At 36.8% G+C, this 24,288-nt stretch overlaps 1 protein-coding gene across 1 annotated transcript in view; it reads left to right on the forward strand.

The window, feature by feature from the left end:
• The window catches only part of fut8a (fucosyltransferase 8a (alpha (1,6) fucosyltransferase)), a 68,903-nt gene that overhangs the window by 10,243 nt on the left and 34,372 nt on the right, over nt 1-24,288 (forward strand). Inside the window, 1 exon segment of the mRNA XM_043262937.1 lies at nt 12,047-12,103. The gene's annotated coding sequence lies outside the window, so the exon portion shown is untranslated.

Raw genomic sequence — 24,288 nt, forward strand, 5'->3', positions numbered from 1 at the left:
TTATTCAGCAACCTATAATTTAACCCCATGCCAGCTGTAAATTCATAAACACATTTACTGGAAAACAATGGCATACTGTGATGGGTTTATAATTATAGTTATCAATCCATTCAAACGGATTCTCTCAAGATTCACAGAAATAATACAAAACCAAACATTTACATTTGCAAGGCACAAAAACATGTACATGATCAGTGGTACCTGCCAGAAAGACCATCGGTTCGACTTTATCAGTCAACCCTGGACACCCTGAAGAGGAGTGTGAGGACTGTTCAGTCTTCTGACCATGAGATCGTAATACAGGCGTAAGAAGAAATATTTCGATCATATGTGAATGTGAGTATGAATGACCGAACATAAGTGATGAAGATCATTAAAAAGCACTGATGTATGTGGTCTGTTTGGTTGAGGACCTAGCACCGGATGAGCTGCCCTCTGTAGTGCTGCACGTTCGGGTTTGTTGCGAATGGATGTTTCGGTGCTTCAGTGATTTGCACGGTTTATTGGTGTGATCAGAGCGTCTTTTGTGAGCGTTAACAGTGGTGCATAAACAGGCTTTTCAGTATTGGGAAATAAAATTTCAGGGCAGTTGAGATGCCCTTGGGAGGCAATCACAGAGGCGCTCCGCAAAAGCTTCTGAACGCCTGTGGCATACCGCGTGGCACTACAACATTTATGTGAAATCACTCAACATTATTCATTAGCAGCTTCCTCTGCGCTGTTTATGTCTTGCATTCACGCACTAACTTTTTACCTCGCAAGCTAGCTGGAAACCTGGCGTGACATATACGCCGTTCTAGCAGGAGGCAGCTTGTGACAGAGGTATCATTTGTCTGAATGAATCACCTCATCTCCTTCTCTCGTGCCGCACACCCAGCGATTTTTACAGCACGGTGTAATTGGCCACTCTGTTTTCCATCTGTTGCTTGCTTGCATTCCTTGTCATATTCCCTCTGCTGTCCTGCCCACCCCCGGCACCAGCGGCACAAGGGAGTTGTGTGTGTTTTTGCCAACAAGTGACGACAGAAGCAAGATCAAATAGAATTCATAAAAGTCGATAAACATCCGCCTGCCGTTTCATTATCTCTCTGTCTCCTCTCCGCGAGCTGGAGGTGTGGGTGCCATTTATTTCCTCGGAGGAAGGCCTCTCCATTCCTGATGAGAACTTTTCCATTTCACATTCTTGCCCTGGGCAATGGATCAGACTGTCAGAGTTACTTGCGTCTCCGAACTCCTCCACGATTCATCACTCGTTTTTTGTTTGTCTTTTTTCCTCCAGACAAAGAGTTGTGGCCCATTACATATATGCCTCGGAGAACCCCCACCCTCTTTAGTTCCAATACAGAACCAAAGTTTTTTTGGTTTTTTTATGATTTAGTCAAGGTTAGACTTTAGAATACAGCTCTGTGGCTGAGGTTGTGAATTAACACCAATCAAAAGCGGGTGGTTTTTGTGCAGCTGTGGGTAATTGTGCTCATCTATCAGCCATTGCAGCGGACGACCTGTGAGACACGACAGACTGACATTTGACAAGAAATGTCGTGGCTTAGATGCATAGGGACACGCTTGAAGAAACACGTTTTATCATCTTGATGAACAGACAAAGCGTAAGTCATCAATATATGCCTGATACACTTCTTTTAGGTGCTCTGTCAAGGTAGTAGCATTTTATGGAATATAAATAGAATTGATAACGATTTAAAAAAAGGAATATATTCCCGTGATAGCAAAACTGAATTTTTCAGCAGCCATTTTTCCAGTCTTCAGTGTCACGTAATAGTTTAAAAATCATTAACATTTATTATTATTATTATCGATGTTAAAATCAGTAGCATTCCTTTATATCTTTGTGAAAACCATGAGATTTTTTCAGGATTTAATGAATCAAAAGTTTTACAGTACAGTAGTCTGCTGTCTCCTGGTTTGCAGCGTTGCTTTAGGTGTTTTTTTTTTTGCAGTGCCAATCTGAGCATGGCCCAAGCCAAGACAAAAGCCTATTGTTTTTGGTCTCTGATTAATTGTCTTACAGGGGTTTATGTGCGTCCTAGGGAGGACTCCTACACACACTAGAGCACAGAGGAATCATTCACTGTATTCTCAGCGTACAGTCACGTCAAATTCCTGTTTCTTGGTTCTTCATGTTAAACCTACTTTTCAAGCTGCGGTCTTAGGAAATGCAAACATATTTTTGCATTCTCCTCCCTCTATATAAAGATGTCAAGTGCCATCTTTTTTCTGAAAGCCTCAGCGGGGTGATGTTGACTAGTTGATGCATGATAAAATTGCAGATGACAGGTTTGTTTATCTCGTGCAGTCAGGAAAACAATGTGAAAGATGCCTTGATCTAAAGGGCTGGAAATTGTTGACACCTTTTAAAATGGCATGCTGCTTTGTTGTTTAAAAAGTAGATTTGGTCAGTTATTCAGTTTGATGTGGTTGTATAACTGTTGCGTATACTATAACATGCAGCCATGTAGTTTGCATATTTATGACATTAACACATTTGTAGTCAAATCTTGTGCTTTATCTTGCCTTTATTATATCGTTCACAGTTTAATAAAATGTCTGGTAAGCTGTTCCACAGTAAGAGCATTTTCAGATGTGCCAGTCACGCGCTTAGTTTATGAGGTGTTTTTATTGCCCAGTCAATGACATTCTCTAATATCACCAAGCGTTTGAGTTTCCAACCACTTGTTTCCTGGTCTTTTACTCTGCCGGAGCCTGATATATCACTACAAATCAATACTTGTGTAAGACTCTAGACTCTAGTTCAAAAAATGTTGATTTGATTTTAGGTTTATAAGGTGAGCTTTTTTCACCAAACAAATTAATCAGTTTATTTGACTGCGCCTTTTTATTGCCAAAGTTAAGAGAAAGTTAAAAGTTCATTTAAAAAATACGAACGTTTAACGAAAAAAAATGTAAAGAGTCTGCAGTTAAATGGAATTAATGTTAAATAGTCTTTTGATTCAAGTGAAAACTCACATACTTTCTTTTATATAACTATAACTTAATGACTACATAATTGGCTTGGGCATTGTGGCAGACATTTGTAAACAGACTCAGACACGTGATTGTTTTTTAAACACTTAGTAGTCCAGCACTGCCTTATTTTGCTAAAGATATCCTGAGAGACGACCGCCTTATGCCCGGATGAACCTGGAGACCAGTAGTGATCCTTCAAGGCCGTTCTGCCTCTATAGCTCAGTCCGACCATCCTCGGCCAGCAGCCTTCAGATCAATATGACCATCTCAAAATCACTTTGAGTCCCTGCCCAGAACCCAGTGGCAACCATCTGTCAGACAGATTCTCCCAAACACATAGGAACACACCCTCAAATCTGTCTCCATAGCATTACGCTTCAGTCTTCCTTGATCACTGAATATTCCTAGTTCTCCGCCAGCTAAATTATGTTTCAACACACACAGTAATTTGGTGCAGAATGGTGAGGGCTTAATGATGTGAAACTCATCACCCTCATGAAGAAAATTCAGGAGTGCAGAAGGGAGCGTGAGGATTTGCAGGAACCATCATGCCTGGCACTTCTGCAGGTCAGATCTGCCATGTTACGCCTTTGCTTGTTAAGGTCTACTGTATTAAAACATTTCAGACCATCAGAGAAATCTGTTAGGTAGGAGGAGGGTTTCCAAACCATATATTTTCACCCAAAAAGATCTGTCAGGATTTTACTGCTTTGTTTTGTTTTGGCTATTGATTTTTTTTTGTCCAGGTTTAAACAGGCCACTGTTTCTGGATTTGCTTCTGTCATCAAATAGGGAAAAAATAGCATTTTATGCTAATTGTTTTGTCTGTGAGATTGAAAGCTGTTTGGGTCCACGCCAGTGATGTCATTTAATAAACAGACCATTGATCTCTTTATTTAAAAACTAGATTATCTTGTTCTCGTTATGTGAATGATGTTGCTTTTATCATATAACTGGTGCGTCTATTTTGTTGTTATGGGGCCCTTATGTTTGCAGCATTGCTTTGTTAATTAATTCTTCTTTTATAACCCTCATAAAATATACGTTGTTTTTGGCTGCACCCCTCTCCTGGTAATGAGTAGTTTTGATTTTCCTGCTTTCACTGGTTTCTCCAGGGTTTGAATTGCCTTCTTGCGTGTTATATGCTTAGAGGTCTAATGTTGTTGTCATTTGTCAAACAGGACATTATCGATCTAGTCATTCTATGCTAGAATCCGATGAAACCTGAGGTTAAACACTTCGCTCAAGGGCGCGATAATGATAGAACTGGGATTTAGCCTGCAACATTCATGTTGACCACACAGCTCCTTATGTTACTTTACTGCCACCCCAAAGATAGGTTTGCTGCTTTCATAATCAAAACAAGAAATCTGATGCTAAGTGTGATTTTTGACAGAGAGTTCATGAAATTTTTTCCCAGCAGTGTGTAATAACCTTAGTATATAATTTTTTAAAATATATTTATATATAATTATGAATAATTTCAAGCAGTTGCTTTGGCAACATCCTACTAACTAACAGAAACAAACTGGAATTTGTGTGAACGCCAACCCTAGTAGTTAAAAACTGTTCTCATGGCATAAATGTGCCTGGGTGCACTTTTTAGCAAGATACAAAATACAAAATACTTACTGAACGTTGGCTTCACACATATCCAGCTTCATATCTATGGGTATTCGTAGACGGTAGGTTTGTTCGGTAGCTCACAGAGTACATAGATGTACTTAAGAGGCAAAGAGCTCTGGTTTGAATCCTGTATAACTACAGTTTGACAACATCTGTGAAAAGGAAGTTGAAATGGCACGGTTGCATCAACAAGTTTTGCATTTGTTAACACTGTCTGGTAGGTTTAGGGTTGGATTTGGTGTAGGGCATATTTCCAACATGATAGAGCATTAACTTTTAGCAACAGTGAACAGATGGTTCAATTCCGAACCGCGTCAATATGTACCTATATCAGCATAACAAAAATGTGCCAGGGTTCTGTGGTTTAGCACAAGTCAGTGGACATTTCCCTTTAAAACTGCGGCGAAATGTACAATAAGGCACGTAAAAATTGTGTTGCACAAAAAGTGCACAGAGGTATGCATTTTTATGAGACCAGGTTGGTTAAAAAAGTTCCTTTCGTGTGTGCACCTTTTCTTTTTTAATGTACCAGTACTGACAACGACCATGCGTTATCTGCATCAAATCACAGTCTGCTAGTTCTTTGACAACACAGATGCCGAATCCCCAACAAAAGCAGTTTACCAGCCAGCCCTAACACACAATGAATATGGAACAAATTGGCGGACATGGCCTGAGGAGAAACAACATTTAGCTGAGTTTATTCTTTAACACCCTTCCTCACAGCTTCCTCTCTTCTGTCACTCGCATTTTAGCCCTTGGGGCAAATAACAGCACCACTTTTTGGATGAAACAATCATCGCCGTATCATTAAAACTGACTGCACATGCCTAATTCAAACACAAACATCACCAACTGTAACATAACATTAACGTACCTTACTATCTATGCGTCCAGGAAGCCGAGAATAAACGTTTGAACATGTGCATGTGAGTTTATGTGTTATGAACTTCCATGCATAAATATTCTGATGCTCTAAATTTACATGATCAGAAGCTTAATTAGCATGAAGTTAGTCTTATAATTAAAGAAGTGATGCGTAATGGTACATGGTATGTGGTTTTGTGTTCTCGCATAGCTTGGGGCTCCATGCTGTTCGCCTTCCCATAATTTTTATGTTCAGAACTGACAGCCTCACTGGCTTCTTGCTTATCCATATTATCATCTGCACTGCAAAAGACCCCCACCTCCGAGTTTTAACTCCTGATCTGCACTGCCTGCGGGGCTCTAGGGGATGGAACGGCACCTCTCGCACGTTGCCTCTAGTTTGCGAGGAAATTTATGCTCTGTTTAAAATATTGCACACTTGCTCTATTCAGCATTTGGTTCACAGCCATTAAACATTCATTTGCAAGTCTTAAGATTTTCCTTTTTTAAAACCCCATTAAATCGCATTTTATTTTCTGTATTGATGTATTTCCTATTGCAATAGGAAGCTTGTTTTTTTTCTCATTTTTTATAGCTAGCAGGCTTTAATTATGTCAGGCATGATCTATTGGTGCGTTCAAGTCCTCCTGGGAAGTTTGTATTTACAAGTGAAGATGCTGTAATTATGAAGTCATGCGTGTTTAAATCACTTGTTCGGGGCAAGATTGCAATTGCAAAAAAAAAAAAATGAATTGATACATTTATAAACAATGCACATCAGATGTATCTTAACTTAAAGGTGATGTAAATTGATTCATTACATATGTTACAATACTGTATTGTTAATACAACTAGTACAGCTAGTTTAATTGTTAATCAGAATCAAATAATAATTTCATTCATTTCAACAAATTTACCATCAGTCAGTATAGACACTGCTTCTTTTGCAGCCCCCGTATTTTGATGCCTGTCTCAGAAATAATACTCTCCCACTTGTAATTCTTGTAAAGAATATGAATTTTCCAGATTACCATGCAAATCTGATCACAAACAACAACACAGTGGTGGAGTATTTTCGAGCATTTCGCTATATTTACAACGAGAATCACTGAACACAGAAAGTATTGTACACAAGGTCTTATTTCACGTCAAAGAAATGCTTGAGGGTTTAGTTAGAGAATTGTAAAATAATGTGTGAAATTAAAATTCGACAGACATATTAGCTTTTGTAACCAAAACGTTAATAATAATAATAATAATAATAATAATGATAATAATAATGATTTGCTTGTTTTATATTAACTACACCAAAGTACAAATTCTCGTCTCAAAAAAAGAAAAGAAAAAAATAAAATAATTATGCGTTCATGTTTTTGCTCAATTAAAACAATCTCTGCGAAATGATTCAAACACACCAATGATTTGCAGGTGGTTTATGGAGCATTTTGTTACTTATCTGCTGAAGTTATTTTGTCAATTATATGCTAGTGTAGGAGTAGCATATAGATGGCTTCAAACTAATAGACACTGACTAAAAGCCTCAAAACTGAAGAGAACTGACAGAAATGAATCAAAGTGTGAACACTTGTGATGGCGTCTGTGGGAGGAAGAGAGGGAGAAAGAGAGCAGCATTTGGAGAAATGAGACCAAACAAAGTTTTGTTTCAGACTATTTCAGTCTACCCTGCATTTTTCTTTCTCTCTCCACTTCCTCTTTCTTTGGAATCACCAGTTCTTCTGTGAGGGACCTCAGACACACACACACACACACACATACGGAAATACACTCAGGAACTTAGTTCATCTTGAGGCGGGTGCACACTGCAGGAACACTGCCAAGATGTCGCTATCTTAGACAACATCCGCAGATCGTAAAAGATTTCTTTGTCACAAAGTCTTTGTTTACTTAGTGTGACTTCCTTACAGATTAATTGCCTTTGTGGTGAAGCTTCTGATGCATCTCAGGCAGTGTCAGAAATGCTGAGCCTTATGCAGTTGGGTCTTTTGACCTTAGAGATTTTGGGATTTCATGTGGTTAAGCATCATATTTGCGGAGCGTGTTGGTAATTACGTGCATTGTTTTTATTTTGTTTTGTATTTAGTGTATCTATGGCCTGTTGAAGTTACACTGCTTACACTGCGACGTGAAAAAAACGACAGTTACATTTTTATTACTTTAATCACAGTCATTAATCATGATTATATGTATAAAGGACTGATCACCCGTCAAAATGTAATAATTGTGACAGACCTTTGACTAGCGATGCACAGTGACCAGTATATTAAAACAAAAGTGTACAATTCTTATGCAAATGCCCTAATAATGAACCTAATTTATTTAGGAAGAAATTTAGCAATGCAACTACATTAAACTGTATTGTAATCCTTGAGTGATTAAGCCAATAACACTACTAGACAGTTAAATGGATTAATAAACAGAAATATTATAAAACTAAATTAAACTACTGAAGGTTTATCCATGTGGTGTTACAGTGGACAGGTGGTATAAGTTGGATTTATGATTTTACAAACCCGTTTTACGAATCTTGTAATAACGTTAATTCTGACATGGCACGAATGCACCTTTTGTCACCCAGTATAAATATGCATTGTGAAGTCTGACATAAAAGAATTCTGATGTCACGCAGTCTGTCGAGGGTCTCTTTGGGGTCACATCGTAGCATTATAGAATCTGACAAGCAACTGTCATTAAAGACAGCAAAAATCACACAGCGCACAGCCTTGACTGGCTGTCTAAAACTGTAGATCTCTTGTCATTTTCACATATACTTTTCAGTGACAGCATATGTTTGAGAAAGTGTGAGTGTTTTGTGAGGTGCTGGTGTAGCAGCATTACAGGCCTGCCAACACCTCCCACTGCTTTTGACCCCTCCAGGAGACGCAGCCATCCAGAAATGCCCATCTGTGCTTCTACCTCCTCCAGCGAGATCTGTGTGTGTGTGTATGCGTTTATACCTGGCCCAGATCCACACACTTTTACAGTGTGAATGCACTGCAGGACTGTTTGTGGTTGTAAAGACATTGCTAGCCCGCAGCTGCCGCCCAGCGTGAATAGAGACATTACAGTGGCGCCCATCACATGCCAACTGACACGTCACCTTTCATTCCACCTTTAATCTGGAAGACTGCTGACTTACTGCAAAAGCTTGAGTAAGTCAATGTTTGTAATGAGCTTGATGACATGTACTTTGTTTTGTGCACATGCAGCACGATTCTACATTTTAATGGACTGAAAGGATACAGAGTAGTACAAAAGTGCTAGTACTTCGCGACAAAGTCGATACTTTGGGACCAAGTCTTTTGAGACTGTGTCGATCCGGTACCGGCTGATAAGTGGCTGCTTTTAAGCACTCCCGTATTTGTGTGAGCATCAAAGGTTTCTGCTCACTGTATGTGTTTTTGCAGTGTGTAGCCAAACACAAACATATTTGATTTTGGCATTGTGGCATTGTGTATTCTATTATTAAGTTTTTATTTAATCTTTTTAATGCAATGCATTAATTGAACAATATTTTTAAAGGCTAGTTCACCCATTTTGTCATTATTTACTCACCCTTATGTTGTTTCAAACCCGTGAGACCTTTGTTCATTTTTAGAACACAAATTAAGATACTTTTTATAAAATTGGAGAGCTCTCCATAGGCGGCAATTCAACTGCAATGTTCCCAGGTTCAGAAACGTAGCAAGGACATCGGTAAAATAGCCAATGTGACATTAGTGGTTTAATCATAATTTAATAAAACTCATTCAGGACATGCACTAGCACTTTTCTTACGGTAATACACCTAGAAAATAAACTGCCATAAAAACTCGTCAATGGCGGGGAAAGTTAATAGTGAGAATTGGTCCCTATGCTAAGTGTTATTGTAATTCTATTACAGTTTAATACAATTCATTAGAGAGTTAATACAGTTCTATACACACCTATTTGTCAGTTTGACAAGTGGTGTATTTTAATTAAATTTCTATATTATATATGACTTATCTTCCAGTTCTCCAGCAGCGTCAGTTCCTGTAAGGGAACAAGGCCGTGGGGTGTGCCGTTTGTCATTTTTGGGTTTTAAAAGGCTGCTTATCAGTGTCCCGTTTGATCTGCACTGATGCTGTCTTTGTAGCGGACTCCTACCGAACAGTCCCTGCAGCATTACATCACCAAGTGTGCACTCGGAAGAGGGCCTTCATTTTCAAAACCAAACGCATTATTTAAGAGAAAACCCCAGAATGCAATCATCTAAAAAAAACTGTTATTTTTAATTTTTTTCCATCAGACATGGTGAGAGCGGACCTTTAGGGTATTACAGAAATTGCCACTTTTCCTGTGCAAAGATTTTGTCGCCATCTCAAACTAAAAGAGCAGACACTGCGGTGGAAACCCTCCCTGCAGCTGACTGGGATGCCAATGACCAAACCGCTCATAAATCATTCCGATTGGACTTTGCGGAGACGGGATCCACACATCTCCCCTTCCTCAGTCAGAATTCCAATGTCTGGTGCTAAAATATTAAGCACTGGCATCTCATAGGTGCGGTAGCTCTGGAAGAGATCATTTAATAAAACATAACTAGCGTTGCCTTGTGTGTGTGCTAATACTCAGAGCACAAGATTTGTGATCGACTCTCCCTCCTTCTGTACCTAGAGTGCTGGGATATGAAATATGAATTTCTTTACTTCCCCCTTGTGGGAAATGCTTTTGCTTCACATGAGACCAGGATTGTTATTTTGATCCAAAATTGTATCTAAATTATGCATATTCCTATCTTTCCTAAGTGTTGCCATGTTCAAGTCACTTCCGCAGTTGTCAATTCACAGAATAAGAGAGTGTTATTTGTGCCCAACATTTTGTGTTGTACTCAACAAAAACTTTTGAAGTTTTTTATGAAAGCCTGTTTCCGCCTCAGAGTTTAAACTAAATAAATAAATACAATCTATTTTATGCGATTGGGACTTAATATCTCACAATTACAACGTTATCACAATAGTTATGTTTAGAAATTTTACATGCATTAATTTTGTCAATGTGAATGAATTCCATCTGATTTCAGATTCAAAAAATGTTATGAATATGAACCCAGAATTTTTCAACCCGATTCACATTTGTCATTTACATTTGCATTTATGTATTGCAAACAAAACTTTAATGCACGCGCATACAGTGCATCCAATCCTGACACTGCCATGTCAGATTATTTTAATGCGAATATATTAATACATTTAATTCTTCACTGATCAGTTTGTAAAACACAAATATGCATTTTAGTAAGTAGCAAGTAAGTAAATCTAAATCTAAACAGCCAACAACCATGTAAATCTTATCTTGAAAGGGTTCTGGTAAACATCTGCATCAATTACGGTTGAGAAGGAAATCATATTCAGTCATATTCATAATAATAGTAGTGCAAATAGTAGTTTAGCAAAGCTCAAATGTTAGTAAATCGTGTTGCTCCCATAAATTTTGCATCTAAAAGGGAAACTCCTGCAAGTAAGATTCAATAAGATCAGGCGCAAAAACTGTCCTCACCTTGTTAAAGCTTATTCATCACTCTGCGTCTTTAGTAAATCCTGACTGTACTATTTTAACAGCAAAAGATGGTTTGTGCTGACACAAGCTGTTAGTAAAACTGGCCCTTAAAATTCTGTAAATTATAGTTGCAGCACGTACAATTGAAATGTTTTTAATAAAGTGTGATTGAAATTTTTTTGTCATTATAAATGTCTTATTTTCAAAGTTAAAGGTCCCATGGCATGACAATTTCACAGGTTTGGCACTAGTTTTTCACAGGTTTTGTCATGATTAAAATTTTACAGCTACGTTATTGTTCCAGCTATTGTCTACTTCGTTCCATTTTATATTGTCTTACCACAGCTATCATCAGATATACAATCATATTTCGCCTCAGTCTATCCTATGTTTTGTCCAGCTGGCGCTGTGACATAATTTTGACGTTACATTTTATTACATTTTATTTACGATAGTAAATAGGCCAATCAGAAGAAAGACTCATGAATAGTAATTAGACAGGCCAAAATCGACCTGTTTTTGACATTTTGAGATGGTTTTTGTTACTTATACCACAAATATATATATATATACTTAAGGACATCAACACCTAAAATAAAACTCCAAAAAGGTGTACAAGATTTAGTTTCATTTCGTTTAGAAATATGTGTGAGAAATACATCTATGTCATTCTTGGACTTGAGCCTTGACTAATGTTTTTCTATTACAACCGATGCCACCATTCATCCTGAGCTCTGTTGCCACGGCAGCAGTGGAGAGTGGGTGTCACTGGTCAGAGCAGTCCACATCAGCATCAGCGATAGGAACAACGGATGCTTCTGGCTCTCAAAACAGCATCTCTCTCACACAGAATACTTCAGCTCAAAAGTTTTACTGTTGACACTTGCACGCGCCTTCCAGTCCTTTTCATGAATACCCTTGAGGAGAAGACAAATTACCCCTGTCTGAGAGCGCTTTCCTGCTGACTCTAAAAAAAGAGGAGAATATTTACTTTGTGTCAGTGACGTGAATATTTTTTCTTATGTTACAGGGAGAGGGAATTGTCCACGCATGTCCCAGCTAAGCTTTTTATAGGACGCACAGTTTGGTAAGCTGCCTCTGTTGTACAGTGTGCGTTGTTTAATTGTGGTAAACATCAGCGTATGTTATGGGCAGGTGTTGCAGTGCAATACACAATTCGATATATCGCTTTGCATCATCGCAATATAATAATGGGAATGCGTTTTGAAACATGGGCTGAGCAGAGAGAGACCCTCAGCATGTCAATGTGAAATGTGAGCAAGTGAATCTGCTGGGTTCAAGCAGCTTACTTCACTGATGTCCAATACAGTGCCTCAGAGAAGTCAAATATCGATTTAAGGATCCAAAGCCAGAGTTTTGGAGCCCTGGGGTCTATGGAAGTCCTGCAGGGGGTCTGTGCACAGATTGTTCTAAACCTACAATTATTTCATATATGTCCTGTTTCTACTGTATATCTGGAGCATTTTCAGCTTTATAAGCATTTTATAACTTGATAATATTTACTAACATGATTGAGAATCTGGATGAGGGCATCTGTGAAGTAAATCATTGATGACCGTCGATGTAATATCATGCGAAAAATAATTAGGTGAATTTTTCAGCCATTGCATCCCAAGTCTTTTTTAAAAAAATCTATTTTTGAAAATTAACAATTTTTTTGTTTAAAGCAGCACTGAACATTTTGGAAAATATGCTCATTCTCCAGCTCGCCCAGAGTTAATATGTTGAGTTTTACCGTTTTGGAATCTATTCAACCGATAGCAATTTTAACATAGCTTAGCTTAGCATGGGTAATTGAATCTAAGTAGCATTGCTTTCAAAAATGACCAAAGAATTTAGATATTTTTCCTATTTAGAACTTGACTCTTCTGTAATTACATTATATACTAAGACCGGCAGAAAATAAAAAGTTGGCCATGGTGCGGCAGCAAACTTTCTTTATTATTACGTTTGATTGGGAGTATAGTTCCTAATCATATCAGCTTAGAAAATCGCAACTTTTAATTTTTCGCCGGTCTTTGTACACAATATAACTACAGAACAGTTAAGTTTTAATTAGAAACAATATCAAAACTTTTTGTTCACTTTTGAACGCAATGCTACTGGCCTATTTAGATTTAATGATCTATGTTAAGCTATGCTAAAAGTGCTATCGCTAGACCTGGAGATCGGCTGAATAGATTTAAACACGGTAAAACTCAACTTCTTAAGTCTTGGGGAGTCGGAGAATGAGCCTATTTTCAAATAAAGTGTTCATTACATAAATGTCGATGTACAAAATTAGCCATTAAAAGAAATGCATTAGCCTAATTAAATTACATTTCCATCTCAAAGTTTTATGCTTACCAAAGCTGCATTATTTAATCGAAAATAAATTATAAACAATAATATTATGAAATATTGATATTTAAAACAACTATTTTATTTCATTTTCTATTTTAATATATTTTAAAACATCTTTTATTTTGGTGTGACAAAGCAAAATTTTCAGCAGCCAGTCTTTAGAGTGCTTCAGAAATCATTCTCATGTGCTTCTTGAACTACTGTTTCTTGATGTTATGTCTTCATATTATTATCAGTTTTGAAAACAATTGTGAAAAAAAACTGTTCAACTTTTTTTAATTAAAGAATCCTAAACTAATGACTAAACGTATTTGAAATGGAAATCTTTTAAAACATTCTAAATATCTTGACTGTCACCTTTGATCCATTTAACTTGCTTAATAAAAGTATGTTAAATGTAGTAAATGTTATTAAAGATAAATTAAGTGAAATATTGAGAGTGCTATTAGAGACTTCAGACAAACACCGCGGCATACTATCGCATTGCTACAGCCCTAGTCCACATGAAAAATTCAGTTTTGGCCCTTTAGTAGGATGCATGCACCTGTACCCCTCGTATGTATGCAGATAGCTTACCTAAATATGCATCTAATTAATGCTTTTTACAGTTTTCGCATACAGACTTTCTGCATGCTTCTGAGCGCACGCAACAGGTTTGGCAGAACTGAGATGAGGCTGCGATACTGTTAATATTCCTCTCTGGGTGAATAAGTGTTCTCCTGCGTGTGGGCTGAGTGAGTCAGCCATGTTACCACTGCTGTGTCTGTCCAGACTCAGAGCCGCTGCTCAGCAAAGGAGAATCCCAGCACAACACCCCCCCACCCCCACCCTCTTAAACATGTCTCAACCATCTTTCAACAGGCCAACTAGAGCATGACAGCAGCCTCTCAGCCTTACTCCCCTTAAACCCCCTCAGAACACTCTCCTCTTCTCTCCTTCGCTCTTTCTCTCTCTTTTTCTGTCTTCCCTCCGTCAGACGACACAGTCGGGGGGCAAATGTGTCACATCTCATAGCTCAGGAGTTTCATTATTAGGCCTTTCCTAAAGATAGACACTCAAAATGTGGCTCTCCATTTTCTCAGTGTAAGAAATGATGACGGACGCCACAAATCCCAACGTTTCGCTCCAGAAACACCTGGGTTTCTCTCTAACGTTCTTTTGGCTCTTCATTAAGAGCAATGCAAAGTTCCTAGAAAAGGCCAAACCTGTTAAATGCATTCGGTTCCTGGCATGAGAGCTAATGAGAAGACATCTAAGGCAAGCTATTGTCATACCTTTTGGTTTATGTGACAGAAACTGTCCTAGGCGGCTTAATATAACCGAATATATTTTCAAAATGTTACATCTTTAAAGGGTTAACCCTTTAAACATGAATGCAGTAACATTGTAACTTCTTCTTAGAGCATTGTATTTACAGTCTGAATTAGCTATATCCTTTTTTAGAATTTCTTCTTTCATGGCAAAGTGATAAAAGAAATTACCCTTTTTATGAGCATAAAGTTGTAATTTATTTTTTTTTACATTTATATTAAGTATTTTTTTTAAAATACCTTTTTTATTTTTTTAAAAAATGCCTTTTTTTGTCAAATGAGGTTTATCATTAAGAATAGTCAAGAATAACCTTGAAATAAACTATTTCCAGGATGCATTTTCTTATAGTAAAATATACAATACAGTGACAAACACACAACATTTAAATTATAATACATTGCATAATTCCTATTGAGGTAATTGAAGAAAGGGACATCTCATTTATATAATTATATATAATATAATTCATTCCTGTGATTGCAAAGCTGAATTCACGGTGGATAACACTCAGTTTTCCTTCAGAAAACAATTTAATATGCTGATTTGGTTGCCAAGAAATATTTCTTCTTATTATGAATGTTGAAAACAGTCACTGCCTTGTGTTTTCTCTTGTGTGAGAAAAAATCTCACTGACCTTTTTGAACGGCAGTACATGAGGCAGGTGTAGCGATCTGGACAACCATATCATGATAAGTGTTTAATATAAAATGTTTCATTTTATCTGTAAAAAAGCAAATCCAACAGAATTGCAGGGCTGTCATTTTCTAGGGTGTTGGGTAAAATGAGACACTCCTGTAAGAAAAACCCATTTGAAATTTAAGATCTTGCAGGTCACTGCTTGTCTCTTTGAGCATTGCTTTTTTATATCATCAGAAAGATCACTACTGATAGAAAAAAGATGTGTGAGCATTTATTTCCAAAGCTTTGATGACAGGCAGGAGTTGTATGTGCATGTGATAAGACTGTCATTTACTATTCTGTTGACATCTGACAAACTTTCACAACCTTTTACTCGTTTTGAAATTTTCTGATATATATATAAACAGCACAATGAGACGGCAGTCAGACTTCCTTTATGTTTTACTTCTGTAATTTATAAAGAGAAAGCGCACTCAGGCATATGAGCAGACCTAAGTTTCATTCTCCTGGTGATAACATATAAATATAGTGCGATACATTTATAATGTGTGTGTCTCAAATGAGACAAAACGGATGTAAACTCAGTTAGTCATTTCAAATCAGTGAAATGAACATGCATGCAAAAAATTATTGCAATGATGCTATTTTGCATATGTGTGTTTCATTTGAACCACTGAAGTGCATGTATTTTACCAGGATTGGCCCTGCTGCAGATGCTCAAGTTGCTTAGCAACAGCTGTTAGTGGTCTTCAGGAAATGTTGGCTGAGGGGCTTGTTTGCTTGACGGTGCTTATAGGAGCTTCCTTCACTAAATACCAATAAAGTCAGCTCATGGCATCTCTATCGAGAGCACTCAAACGCTCTTATCTATATGGCAAGGGTGATGGGGCTTTTCATGGAGTCTGACATTACTGTGTACTGTGAGCTTACTAAAAATACTCAAGTCATCGTACACTCCATTTCCTGGCTTATTATCTCAATAGAGCACTGTGGCAGAAAACGTAGTGCATAATGGGTTGATAAGATTAAATAATGATTAAAAATCAGTCCTGCTTGATTGACTCTACATACTGTGGACTCGTTTATCACTGGCATGAATATCCAAATAAGTGATCTTATCACATATGGAGAGCACCGAGGTTCAGCAATAAGATTTTTTTTTGCTGGTAGTTCAGATTTGAGTTTATATCATTTAAAATTTGATTTCAACTTCTAAATGGACAAAAAAATCTATTAATATTATGTACAAATCTGTTATTTCTTATTATTTATTTTCATCTGTGAGCCATGGGTACGGTGGCCCAGTAGTGCGCAGCACAATGGAAACAAGACACAACAACGGAATAAGCACAACACAATAGAAGTAAGCCACAATACTAGGGAAGGTCACAACACAATGAAATAAGCACAACACTACATAAACAATCCACAACACAACAAAATAATCACAGCAGTACAGAAAAAAAGCAGCAATATAAACTAAACAAGCCACAACACAATACAATTAGCACATCACAATAAAATCATTTGAAAGTAGAAAGACGATTTCATTGTGTTGTTCGTTCAAGAATGAATTGTTCGATACAAATTTCCATATCGTGTCAACTTCCAACCTTCATAAAGGAGAATTGAAACAATCACATCCCTAATTGAAATACGGCTTTCTACTCAAAATGAACTAACCTGACAGTGAACCTAGGAATGAGAAACTAGAATTTTTTTTTTTCACAAAAAAAAGACTCTCCCAAATTCCTACACTCGTAATCTGATAAAGAAAAATGGCAAAGAAAGCTGTGCAAATATAATAGACCGAATGACTAAAGTAGACACACCTGGACAAAGTAACAGGAACATATCGCTTTTTTCATATTAGAGAGTTATAAGCTGCGGTGGTTAAAACTTGATGAGGTCCCAGATAAAGCCGTAGTCTCATGGAAATGCCTTTACAGTCTTTCCTGCATTGCATATTTGCTTTGAAGCTGCTGCCACAGCAAACGCTTTTCACAGGAGCCCGCATGAGTTGACGGCTGTCCCAGCAGTGCAGGGGAACAGCAGGATGTGTGTTGACCTGCATCACACAGGAGAAAGCTGTGATGTTGACATTCTTGCATACTGTCTGCCACATACTTCATATCATTAAACATACAGATAACCTTCTGAGGAAGTGTCTTTTTAGAAGCTATGGCCTTTGTGTTGGCTCTGCAGATTGTGTGGTTTCGTGTGTTTGCGTTGTGTAGTCGGTTGCTCTCTGGAATGTTAATAGAGTAATGAAGAGCGATCAGCTTCTCTGCATCATGGGCTGGGAGCCGGTCCAGACTCTCCAGGACTTCTGCTGGTCCATCCCCATCTTCATCCATCCCCAGCTAGCACTGTCAGCTTTCGAGAAAGCAAGCATTGAACAAAACATCGCCTGCTTTCATTGTGGCTCTAAGATTAGAAGCTTGGACGGAGGTCACCCGTCTCCTTTGTTTCCTTTTAATCAGGCGATGGCCCTGTGGGCCACTGTCAAAGATCACTGCCCTCCATTGTTTAGGGATGTCAGAGGAGGCAGTGCTGCTTAGAAAAGAGTCTTTGGATGCAGTGAGAGCCTCCATTGTGGTTGTAAAGAAGGAGGATGAGGTGCCAGGATGAGCCAGAGCTCCATGGCTCTATCTCTATTGTAACTTTAAGATGTTCGGCTTAAACTCTGAGAGTGGCAGCCATGAGTTACAAACCAGCTGCAACAAAACCCTAAATTTAGGAGATCCCTTAGTTGAAAGATTTAACAATAATATTGGGTATGGTTCAACCAAAAATTTTTATATTTTTTTTGTAATGGTCATATCTTAATTATTTCTTCTTCTTTTTTTTGTTTAACAAAAGAAAGAAACGTATATACAGTAGGTTTAGAATAACTAGGTTGAGTAAAGGATCAAAAAATCGAATTCTTCTTAATCTTTAGGATTAGAAGAAGTTCAATAGTTTGTGGTTAGTTATTTATTGAAAAAAGTATTAGGAATACATTAAATTAATCAAAAGTGACAGACATTTATAAAGGTTCTTCTAAACATTATTTTCTACTTTCTATTAATCAAAGAACCAAACAGTTCAAAAATCCAAAAACAGTTGCCACAAACATATTAAGCAATACAACCGTTTGAATATATTAGCACATTGAAATTAGATTTAATTAACATAGAGTAATGGCCACCATTCAAAAAAGAATTCTGATTCTTAAGTACTTAGAATAATATCAAATAGTTTTTTACAAATTCATTACATAGATATTTCAAATTGATTCCTAATCTTTATTGTAATAATAATGTGCACATTTAAATTAAATTGTGTGGGAGCAGCTTTATCTTGGCCATCAATCACCCTGCTCTAAAAAATTGGCATCAGCCTTAGAAACCCATATTGGATGACCACTAGTCCTCAACTAAAAGGACACATCCTGTCATCATTTACTCCGTATGACTTTCTTTCATGAAGCATCAAAGGACAATTTTAACAATCTCTGAGCTGCTCTTCCATTCAGTGAAAATGGAAAGGGACCAACTCTAAAAAGGACAAAAAAGCACTATAAAAGCATCAAAAAAGTGGTCATACGGAAAGTCATTTCAGTTTCGAAAGATGTGGTGAGTAAATGATGACCAAATTTATATTTTTGGTTGAACTATTTCTTCTTGTTCTTCTCTAGACTTATTACAGGGTAGACTGACAGTCAGATGATGCCAAAGGCGGAAAGAGAGGTTAGATGAGCTATTACGAACTGTTGAAGTCTGCCAGATCAGTCTAGACAAACATGACGGCCGTGCCTCCTTCCATTGAAGCGGAGAATCGGTACCGACAAGCAAGATAGAGAAAAGCCAAGACAGAACAATAGCAGGCGAGAGAAAACTCAGGTGAGACATATGTTCCGCAGATGAAATGATTTATCCTCCACCCATGAAACAACAGGGTGAGACTTTAGCGCGATTGCTCTCACATCAATGCATTCAGTGTAGCCAGAGGTGGTGAGTGTGAAGACAGGCTGAGTTCTAACACGTCCACTCGCGCACTCATAGGCTTTCCTCGTGTTCTTTCATCCCTTGGAGGCAGCTGCAAACCGATTAGCCCTTTCTAGCGCGACCGACTCGTGGAATCATCAGTGCTGCTCATTAACCAAGCAATACTCAGCAGATCAATGCTCTACGCAAGCAGAAGAAGAGACGCTGAGCCTGGTTTTAAACAACCCCCAGACTCACCGCGTCATCTTCTGCTCATAGAGTAAAGAAAATGCTATAGCATCTGTCTCAAAGCCACATATATTATGTAGTGTATTTGTTATGTAACACTGTATTATAGCTTTTAAAGTAGTTCAAATGTAAATACTCGTGTTTATCTATGATTAGAAACAAACAGTTCATATGTTTTAATTTAGGTCAAATCTGCAAAAGATTTGATAAATTTTTCATATGGATATATTTCGTTTAGATGTATTTTAATATAGAACTAATTAAGTAAGTGTTAGTTAGCTGTATTTAATTTTTTTTATTTTCTAATAGATTGAGATTAATTCAAATGCAAAATGAAAAAACATGATCTGAGTTTTCCCTTTTTCTAACAAACTTCATGTATTGTTATTAATACATGATCATTTCTGGTGCTTTTGAAAGAAGTCACATTACTGTATTTCACCTATATTCAAAAATATAGTAAAAACAATAATATTGGGAGTTCTGAATAACCATTTTTGTTTTATATTATACTAATAATTTGTTAATTTAATTTTATTAATGTTATTAATGTCGAAAATGTTTTGTAGAAACCAAAATCAGGATTCTTTGATGAATGGGAAGTTTTAAATCTTTTGAACTCTCCCATTTGATCAATTTGATGTGTCCTTGGTAAATAAAAAGTATTCATTTCTTAAAACAATCTCACAGACACCAAACCTCAGCACAGTACCGTATGTATATTTCATTTTGATATTTATTATATTTTATCAACTATGCAGAAACAGCAGAAACAGTTTTTTTATATTGCAAACAACAATTTTTGATGTTGACAGTCAACATTCTCTGAAGGTTAAGCATTCCCCCGTCTTTTGAAAAAAAAAAAAAAAAAAACATTCAATTTTAAGAGCTGCGCCTTATATTGTGCCCTATTTGTGGAAAGTGCCCATTATCCTTTTCCAGGATTTGAAAATTTTATTTCCCTCCTTCTAAATACTATCCTTTTGATTGTTTTATGCTTTCTTTTCTTCCTTTTGAGAGTCCTGTGTGATTGTTTCACGGCGAAGGAATGTAATCACCATGTCAAAAACACCTACCGCTCTCTCACTCATCAACACTTAAATGGACAATTTGAGACCGTCAGATTTGGAACAGGTATCATGCTTACATTTTTGTGTAGCCACAAGTCTCTAAATGCTTCCCACATCTCTCCGCCTCTCACACCTGTGACCCCGGTGACATTTCATAGCGTGTATGGCATTAAATACATTGCAAGAGTACAGCAGATCTTAATGAAAAGGCTGAAAATATCTCAGGTATTCCTTTTTTCTCATGCTTTAAATCCATCTATCCACTGTTTGCTCAGTGTCCGAACATATTTCTTTATATAGACCAGCACGTATTGCCATTTTTTTCTCTAATAGCTCAAGGCCAGAATGACAAGCTCATTTCTCCTTTGGCCTCCAGATCTCTTTCTCTTTCTGTCATATTCTCGCATGCATTTCTAGCACACGTGCCGGAGCAAAGGTTCTATTTTACAGGCTCGTAAAAAGAGCAGAATCAAGGCCCACTTTATTTTGCAACCTCAATCAACTAACCTGACACTAAATGCACCGGACAACCTTCCAGGCACAGCACCGCACTGCTTCTCGATTTCTGGTGCTTTTCCATTAAGACAAAATATAGCTCCGTACTTACCTCATGGCCTGAGCAATAATATGTTCTCACTAAACATCCATCCAATGTTCATCTACTGCTATCATGATGCATATAGATTTATCTTAGCTCACTCTTGATAGCCACTATACCTATACCATAAAACACACACCTACGTGTACACTCAACCTTTCCACTCTTATAAGAAGTTAAATCAAATTTATACCCAACCTCAGGCACACATCCCCAATCACACTTGCAGCTCACCGAGAGTCTATTATAGCTCTTGACTCAGCACTCTAAAGTGCCGAGATGATTCAGCATCGCTCTTTCTGGCTGCTCTCTTGCTGGAGATCTGTTGACTCCTACAGATGCACGTTGTAAAATTAAATAGAAAGGTAGTCGTACAGTACAAGATCAAAAGTGGTTATGGTCCATTACTGAGGCAAGTATTATTAATATTGCTCAAATTTGGGGTTACGGGTTTGTTCGAACACCTATACCTGATGTAGGGGCTCAGGGTCAATGGAAAGTCTAGAATCTGAAACTGAATATGAGTGATAACTAAACCCCATCAGAAAGCAGCTAAAAACTAAAAAAAGACTCAGAACTCAGAAATTGCTTGTAAATTTCACAATAATTGCTAAGAAACAGAAAGTAATACATTTAATTAAACATGATATTTTGAAACAGAAAGACTGGTATTTTTGGTTAAACTAGACTTTTGTTTAGGGCAAATTTTAATTTTTATCTAACTTATTTACTTTTGCCTCAATAAACATCTAATATTATGCTTATTAATAGTAAGGTAGTTGTTAAGTTTAGTATGTGGTTTGATTAAGGGATCTAAAATATGCTCATCCAGAATAAAGCATTAATATTTGCTTTATAAGTACGAATAAACAGCTAATATACTAGTAATATACAGACTAATAAGCAGTGATGGAAAGAGTGCTAAGAATTCGTACTTAAGTTAAAGTATTTCAAATTACTTCAGTACAACCTGTGAGTCTTCTTAAATTGAATGGTTTAAAATCACACTGAAAATGTAGTTTGGTATAATAACAAAGGAGGACCCTGGGCATATTTTCAGTAGGACAAAAAGTATTTTATTTAACATCCAAAATATATTCCAGTTCTGGAATAGAATGTTTAAGTTCAGGAATCATCTGCTTGTTATAAAATTAAGATTCCTTTGTATGCATTTTAATATGACTTTAAAGCACAAGAAGACCTGCGCTGTTTGTACTGCACACATAGGGGTGTAGCCATCATTTCAGAAATGAGGGGAACAGAAATGTAACAAAAAGAACTACTTTTTAATTCTGCCTAATTTATAGGCTTTATTTTTTCGTATGTATTTTAATTGGCTAAGAAATCAAATACACTGCTGGACATGAACCCATCATTTGTATTCTATATATATATATATATATATATATATATATATATATATATATATATATATATATTTTTTTTTTTTTTTTTTTTTTTTTGCATTTTCCACATTAAACATAATTTGGCAAAATAGTTACGTCTATACTGTTATGCCATTTAGCACTGCATTATTCATGTGCTATATTTATTACCTAAAAACCTAGCTACAGTGATCGTGGTACGTCTTTGTCCATATTATGTATTTCCTGCACTTTATAAAAGCTAATATATATATATATATATATATATATATATATATATATATATATATATATATATATATATATATATACACACAGAAAAAAGGGATTTTAAATGCATCCAATTGACAGATAAATCATGGTTGATCTATTAGGCAGATACACGTAAAAATACGCACACTCTTATTTCAGTGTTGTTGGTGGTGTTGAGGTTATTTAAGCATTGTACATGTAGTTTAACTGCACCGTTAAAGAGGGCGATTTTCATCATTCAACTGAACAGTGTGCATGTATTTTAGACACTTACACTGTTTTCGCTCTGTCCATGCAATAACTGCTTCCTTCAACCCAGATTCTATTTAGTGCTCTGTGATATGAACGGTATTACCCATTTCAGGAGCTGATAAAATTACGATTACAAATCAGAGCAAAGCGACAACGCTGATGATCGTCAGTCAAAACAAAGCGTGGTTTAAACGGCCCGCCTCCGCAACTGAACTCGAAGTTTTGATTGGTTTTGCACCCCCGAGTCTGTCTGTTATTGGCTGAAACGCAGGGCTCCACCCCAGCAGTCTGAAAAGTGTCCATCAAACACTGCGGCTCATTCTGTTCTCCATCTGCACCTTTATTTTGTACTTTGTAAGTTGAATACTTCCATTTTATTTTATTCAAGTAAAAGTACATAATTTAAATATACGTAAGAAAGTAAAACAAAAGTACTATAACGAAAGTATTTGTAAATAGTTACTTTCCACCTCTGCTAATAAGCTACTAGCTGTTCTAGTGAATAGTGAGAATGAGTCCCTAAACTAAACGCTTACCGTATTTTATTGTGAGACATATAACAGTAATCTTTATTTATCACTTAGAAAAATCGTATTTGGCAGTCTAGTGAACACCATAGCAACCACCTGTCAATGCTTTTGAAACTCAACAGCCATCTACTCTTATTTATTTATTTATTTATTAAAATAAAAAGTAAAAATGTAGTTTTATTTATGCCTATCTTACATCATATCTGAGATCTGCCTGCCTTAAAGTTGAGTAAGATATGTAATGAAACTGGTGGGTTGCCATAGCTTGATTTCAGTTTTCATTTGGGGGTTTCATGTATTTCAACACACACACGTTAAACTTATTGCCTCTGTGTTTCGTAATTTATTGCATTTTTCTTCTATATTTTGAAATTATATATTTGAAATCTGTGTGTGTGTGTGTGTGATTAATGTAGTGCATTGTATCATTCTTATTGTACTGTAGAAGTGCTCATACGCATCTATGGCACATAATTCATCGGAACACTTTATATTATTCTACAGTAGCTGAAGTATTCAGTGTGGTTCACAAAGCTACAAATACACACAAGCTAATGCACCTAGAGAGGGAACACCAGATTGCCTTAACAGGTGTTGCCTGCCTAATGTGGCACTTATTGAATATAAAACTGATGAAAGAGACAAACCAAAGCT

This window comes from Puntigrus tetrazona, chromosome 17, assembly GCF_018831695.1.
Source record: "Puntigrus tetrazona isolate hp1 chromosome 17, ASM1883169v1, whole genome shotgun sequence".
In the NCBI taxonomy this organism is placed as follows: domain Eukaryota; kingdom Metazoa; phylum Chordata; class Actinopteri; order Cypriniformes; family Cyprinidae; genus Puntigrus; species Puntigrus tetrazona.